This window comes from Humulus lupulus, chromosome 2 (genome assembly GCF_963169125.1).
Source record: "Humulus lupulus chromosome 2, drHumLupu1.1, whole genome shotgun sequence".
In the NCBI taxonomy this organism is placed as follows: Eukaryota; Viridiplantae; Streptophyta; class Magnoliopsida; order Rosales; family Cannabaceae; genus Humulus; species Humulus lupulus.
This window is the reverse complement of record NC_084794.1, coordinates 144643357-144650454: the sequence shown is the minus strand read 5'-3', so window position 1 is coordinate 144650454 and position 7098 is coordinate 144643357. Positions and strand designations below refer to the sequence as shown.

At 30.2% G+C, this 7098-nt stretch overlaps 1 long non-coding RNA gene across 1 annotated transcript; it reads right to left on the bottom strand.

Moving 5' to 3' along the window:
• Nucleotides 1–585: 585 nt before the first annotated feature.
• LOC133816346 (uncharacterized) lies at nt 586–1199 on the bottom strand. Its single transcript, XR_009885174.1, has 2 exons — nt 944–1199; nt 586–873 (listed from the first exon to the last, which is right to left on the bottom strand). It is a non-coding gene; the product is annotated as an uncharacterized LOC133816346 (long non-coding RNA).
• Between the last annotated feature and the right edge of the window lie 5899 nt (nt 1200–7098).

Sequence of the window (7098 nt, the reverse complement as noted above, 5' to 3'; positions counted from 1 at the left end):
TATTATTGTATGTTTTGCTTGAAGTTCTCTTGCTGGGCCTCGACTCACGGGTGCGTTGTGGTGCTGGTAAGGGCAAGGAAGAGGTATAACAACCATGAGTTGGAGGGCATGGAGCGTTGTGTACATTTTTGGCCTAACTGGTCGCCACGGCTGGGGTGTTTGAGGAGCAGTTATGGATGTTTGATTTTGTCCCCTAGGTCAACTATAAGTAACCTTTTGATTTGTAAATATGTTTTTAAATAGTATTTTGGGATCTCAATGTAACACTTTTATAATTTTAATGAATGGCCACCCTTTTTATACTTAATTTTCATTAACCAAATCTTCATTTTGAAATTAACCACATTTTTGTTCTAATACCTCAATTAGCCAGTTAATGACACATTTATAAATCACATGGTAACGGTTCTAGGGTAGTAGGGCGTTATTGATTGATGATGTATTAGTAAAAGAATAAATTAATCTTCCCAATTGATTCTAATTATATTGAGGTGATCATTCTTAGCTACTGAGAGAACATTGATTGATTTGCAAAAATGAGAGTTGATATTGGGCATATGAAAAATGAGGAAGTGATATTTGATGTGTTTGCAGCAATTAGAATTCCTACTTATTTTAGAATGGATGTGATGAATGTTGAAAGTTGTACGTTGGATCTGAAGAAGAAAAATTTCAATGTTGAAGGTGGTAATCAATGGGTTTGTTGTCGTGTGAAGTGATTGTCTTAATAGAAAAACAATGCCTTCTCTAACAAATGAAAGAAAGAAAATCAAAACAGAAAACCACCACAATAACATGGCCTAAGGTCTGTGAAAATCACCACCACCATGCCTAAGCCCAACCTTCATGATCCATCCTTCGTGCACGAGTGCCCTGAAGATTCAACAAAATACTCGGAATAAAAAAACAAAAGAGTTGAAACTTTGGATATTTAAGAACCCACCCAGGTGAAAGCCAATGTCGACAACATGAACCCACAAATGCTAGTTCCACCGTCACGACTGGAATGAACCCACCCATGCGAACCAACCTGGCCTATGCGAACCCTCCTTCGATGCGACTCCACCTCCGACATGAATCCCACCTTTGATGCAAAAGACCACTAGAGCATTCGGGAAAATAAAATGAAGGAGGAAAGTGAAAAATGGAAGAAGAAGAAGAGAAAGGGAGAGAGAGGAAGATAAGGGAAGATGGATCCGTTTTTAAGGATTTTCTACAATGAAAACAAAATTAAGACCTCTTTATGTGGCTCAAATTTCATGATTTTGGGCATATGATGAGTTGTAATATGTGGCCCAATCTAGTATTTTTTAGTTCACATATTATATCTTATTATGTGAGAAATAATATATAATGACATAATATATGATATACTATGTCACGCACATAATAAACTTTTTGAATTTTGTATGTCATGTAGCATTTAACAAGGTAACATTTTTGCAGTAGCGTTAATTATTGTTTATCAACGATTCCACGTGTAGTTGACCTTTCTAGCTAGTAATTTTCTTTATCGTAATCTCTTTTGTTATTATTTATATTATTCTCCTTGGTTAATATTTTATATGCATGTAATATGTGATATCTTTGTATATATATGCTGCCGATATCCTTTGAAAGATATATGTGAACCTCAAAATGATCTGGATCCAATATATATGCATGCATATGAACTTAGCTTCCTAAGTATTTTGTAGCAAAAAAAAAAAAACAATTGTCATGCATATGTCATACTTATATGTATGCCCTGTCATATATTTGTCAAATATTTCAGCACAATTAGCATAAGTGTTTTAAATAATGCAACTTTGTATATATTCATATCATTAGATCAAATTTAAAAACCAGGAAATTAGTTTTGAAACTTGTTTTGCCTCCATTAAATCAATAATGTAGCTATATATTACCCAAATTAGACAATAAAAGTGTTTTCTAAGATATAATGATCATTCATAGTTAAGATGATATACATACACATTTGTTTTGTCTCAAAGCTCTTTTTTTTTTTTAACAAAAAAAACTCTTTTGTCATATACGTTGAACTATAAACATATATTTAATTTATTTTACACTTAATATTAATATTGTTCCCCATTTCAAAATATATATATATGACAATTTTTTTTATAGGAGCTTCACTTTAAGCTCTACTGGTAGGGCTCTCAGTGTTTCTCGACCCGTGAATAGTTTTCGGCGTGACTTTTTTTTTATGACCGTGTATATTGTAGCTATTTAGAGCATCCTGCAAATTTTCAGAAAATTCCGAATAGTTTAAAGTATCCAAAACTAGGTTCAAACATGTTATTTTCCACGCGCATAAAAAAAATTAGTCACGCGTGCAACATGTTTGAACCTAGTTTTCGGTACTGTAAACAATTCAGAATTTTCTGAAAATCTGTAGGATGCTCTAAATAGCTACAATATACACGGTCATAAAAAAAAATCAAGCCGAAAATTATTCACAGGTTGAGAACACTGAGAGTCCTGCAGGTAGGGTTTAAAATAAATAGGAGAATTACCCTCTATATATATATTAACAATTATGTCAACCTTGACAACTCAATCATATTAACGATAGATTAATCAAGTTTTAGTCAAGATAGAGAGATGCCATATATTGATAAAACATACTATAATATATCCCATGCATTAGAATTTACAAAGAGCTGGTCCACATAATTTGTCGGTATTAGAATTTAGATATGTAGAGCTGGTTCATTTCACATCATTCTCTCTCATCATAAAAGCAAGAAGGGAGACCATTGAGAACGAGTAGCTTTTAATAAGAATCACATGCCTAATGGCCTATACACATCCATGCTCGATCCCATGAAAATGGGCATAACATTCCGAAAGAGATCAAAGCTAAAGCTTAAATATACCACCAATCTATATATGAGTAATAATACGTGGACATTATGCACTAAAATACTACACATGATTTTATTAATTACACTACTACAAAAATACTATTTTAGGACATTGTTTTAGGGCACTCACCTAGATACGAGTCCTAAAAATAAACTCCTGAACTTTTTAGGACTCGCATTGCGATTCCTTAAAGAATTTCTTTTAGGGCTCACGGAGCGATTCCTAAAAACTATGTGTGTCCTAAAAGTTTGAGTTTTTTTTAAACAAACTACTCCTGGACTTTAAAAGAATGTTTTTAGGACTTGCATTGCGAGTCCTAAAAACTTATGCGTGTCCTAAAAGTTTGAATTTTAAAAAATTTCAAATTCCCTCCAATTTTTGTTAACTAAAATTGCGAGTCCTAAAAACTTATGTGTGTCCTAAAAATTTCAAATTCCCTCCAATTTTTTAACTAAAATTACAATAATGTTTTTAGGACTCGCATTGCGACTCCTAAAAACTTATGTGTGTTCTAAAAATTTGAATTTAAAATAGGACTTATTAGGTTAAAAAGGGCATGTCATGTCACTATGATATTTCAGTACATATTTTGTGTGCATATATAATTATTTTATAGAATAAATAAGATTTATTTTCCCGAATCATTCACTACAACAAGTAGGGCCATTTGCAGCGTAACTATTAGCGGCGGACATAGTCTGCCGCTATTGCAGAAGTTACTAGCGGCAGACTAGGGGTTCCACCGTAAGTAATGCGTCGATTATTTAAAAAAATATTATAATGTCTATTAGTGGCGAACTCGCCATTATTAGCGGCGGTAGTCTCTTTTTATTAGCAGTGGCCTAGCGGTAATCTCTTTTATTAGCGGCGTCCTATCCGCTGCTAATTATTTATTAGCGGCGGATGATATTAATAGCGGCGGATAGGCCACGCCGCTATTACTTTTACGGTTTATTAACCCCATCGTCTTCTTCTCCCAAATCACTGAAACAAAATTTCTAATCTCTCGATTATCTCCTCCGCCGGAAGCTTGTCTCTCGGTTCTCTCTTTCTATCAGGTAAGAATGTATATCTCTCTTTCTATTTTGTTAATCAGGATTGGATTTTGGGTCGGCTAAATGTAATTATGCTATTAACTTATATATATATATACTATTCAACTTTAGTGTAAATGAATGAGACAGAGGAGTTTTATAAGCATGTATAACTATTTATTTTTCAATGCAATTTAATTTTTGCTTAGTAAATGACAATGATATTTCTATCTCTCGGTTTTCTCTTTCTGGTTTTTTGTTTATTAATTTTGGGTTTTCTCTATCTATGTAACTTGCTTGTAATGCATATACCATTTGGCGACTGGACTATTTTATATCATTTCCATTATTAACCACAGGTAACATCCTCTAATAATGCGTTTTTGAGTGCTTGTTAATGTTTTCATTATTTATTATCTTAATGTCTTATTTTTAATCTCTGTAAATGATGAGGTAGCGGAAGGGGTTCTAGAGCTCTGTTGAAGTGGTTCACAAACGGAGTTCTCATTCATGATGCTATAATGTTGTTGATCAATTAGAGGGTCCAGAGGTAGGCATTCCATTTATTTCTCAACTCTTCTAGTCTTCATAATTTTTTCCTCATCCTAAACACATATTTTAAGTCGTTCTGTCTGAGTATGTATTTTTGAACTAACTGATGCCCATTAGATGTTTTGGTCATAACCATTGGTTTAGGCTTCATGAGTTCATTCCTTTTTTTTTATATATAGTTTTCATAGAAAATATATATTTGCAATATTCTTATGTTTTACATATCAAGGGTTCTTTATTGTCAATTCTAAGCACGGTGATGGTGCCTTCTCCATCGATTTTTCCTGGTAACAATTATGTCATTTCTGGTGCCATCTATGATTGATATGTTTTAGGTACCATCCTCTTGATTTCAATTTTTTTAGTGTTTTGCTGCTTAGTTGCTTGCCAAATTCTGTTCTGGTCTTTGAGGGAAGATTAGCTGTCATATGTGTTGTGCAACATATACGCAAAGATTCTGAGGTAACATATGTTTTCTTGGATATTGACAATTTTTTTATTAAGGACAACTGTGTATCCACATATATCTTGTTGTAGAATTTCTAAACATGTATTTATGATGCTAAAGTTGTTGAGTCTTGGTACATTTGGCCTGTAGAGAGCAGAGGCAAATGCAATTTTGATAAAAATTTGTAACAAATGTCATTTATTCCCTCTTTTTGGGTTTACTTTTTGATATTACATTAAAACTTGTAACAAATGTCATTTTCACTTGTAAATATGGTAGACACACAGAGAGCATGGCAGATTTGATGGTTTATGAAATGTAATTTATTTTGTATGATAAAGATTTTTTCTTTCATTGATGATAAAGTGACTGGTCATTGGAAAAGATTCATTCTTATTATATTAATTTAATAATCCATTATTAATATTTGAAAAATAAACTAGATTTAATTATAGTAATAAAATTAATAATAAAAAAATGTTAGTAATTATTATAAATTTAAAAATGGATAAATTATGGTTGTTTAATATAAATATAATTATTATAAATAAACTTAATTTACTTTAAAATTATTAAAATTAATTTGGTAATTATAAATAGAAAAATATTTTAATTTTAGAATAATTAATTAAGTAATAAGAGATCATAAAACTCAAGTTTGTCCACGAATAACACTTCTCATATATAAGAATAACCAGATATATGCTTGAGTTTTCAAAATTTAAAATAGGAAAAAATTTGAATAATTGAAATTGGTTAATTTTAAATATTTTATGTTTTATAATATATGTTATGGGATTTTCTGAGTGCAGGATTTTAAATTTTTTGATATGGTCGTATTAAACTGTTATGTTGTCAAATTTTTTGTGAAATTTAATTAAGTAAAGTAGTTTTAATTTATTTTTTTGTTATATGTTATGTCAACATAATGGGAATTGTAATGAATATTATATAATTGGAGTGAATTAGTATTATTATAATTTATTGAAAATTATTAAAAAAAATAATTAGTAGTTAATTAGAAGTTAATTTATTTTCTCTATCCCAGTATACTTGTGATTGATGGTTGTTGACTAAAACCATTTATTATAGGGATATCGGCACATAAATGATAAGTTTAAAATATTATTAATAAAATAATGAATGAAAAAGATTAATAAATTTATCTAATTATTTAAAAAAAATTACTCTAAAAGTTAAATAATAATTAATTTGTAAAATTATTATTATTATTATTACAAATTAAAAAATTATATTTAATAATTTATTTTGTAATTATTTAATTATTTTTTTAGTAATTTAATTAATTAAATAATAAAAGTTTGATATAACATTATATAATTAAATAATTTATTTTAATTTGTTTATTGAATAACATTATCTAATATTAAATAGTTATAAATTAGTTGAATATAGAAATTGATAATTATATTTAATAAAAGTTTAAAAAATTAAGAATAAATAATTAATTAATTGTTTATAAATAACATTATCTAATAAAACATCATAAAATAGTGTAAGATATTATAATATTGCATAAGATTTCAAAAATGATAACAAATTTCTTTTGTTATCCATTCCTATTCACATTACTAACACGCACACACTCTTATAACACTTTAGATGGCGATTGACAAGACTTGGACAACATTGAGAATTCGTGGTTGTGAAAAATAATGGAATGATCTGCAAGCTTTTTTGAGGATGGCGTCGGAACATAAAGATTCTGATGGAAGAATTATGTGCCCGTGTGTGAGATGCAATAATAATATATTTGAATCTTTGGATGTTGTTCGGGCACACGTATTCGATAGGGGTTTTCATAAAGCTTATGATAAGTGGATTTTTCATGGTGAGGTGGAAGAAATTGATGCTGATGAGGTGGTTGATGAGAATGAAGACGATGACATGATTCACGTTGTGGAAGACTTCCTTTTACCGACAACTAAGGAAGTAGAATGGGAACCTAGTGAGAGTCAGTATTTTGACGAGTTATTTGAGGAGATTGAAGCAGAGTTGTGTCCTGGATGTGATTTGATTTCATCCCTGAACTTTTTAGCAAATTTATTGCATCTAAAAGTTAGAGGGAAGGTGCCTAACAACATATTTGATGAATTGCTGAAGTTGTTAAAGCTTGCATTTCCTAAGGAAAATAAAATTCCCGAATCGTATTACGAGGCGAAAAAGAGATTG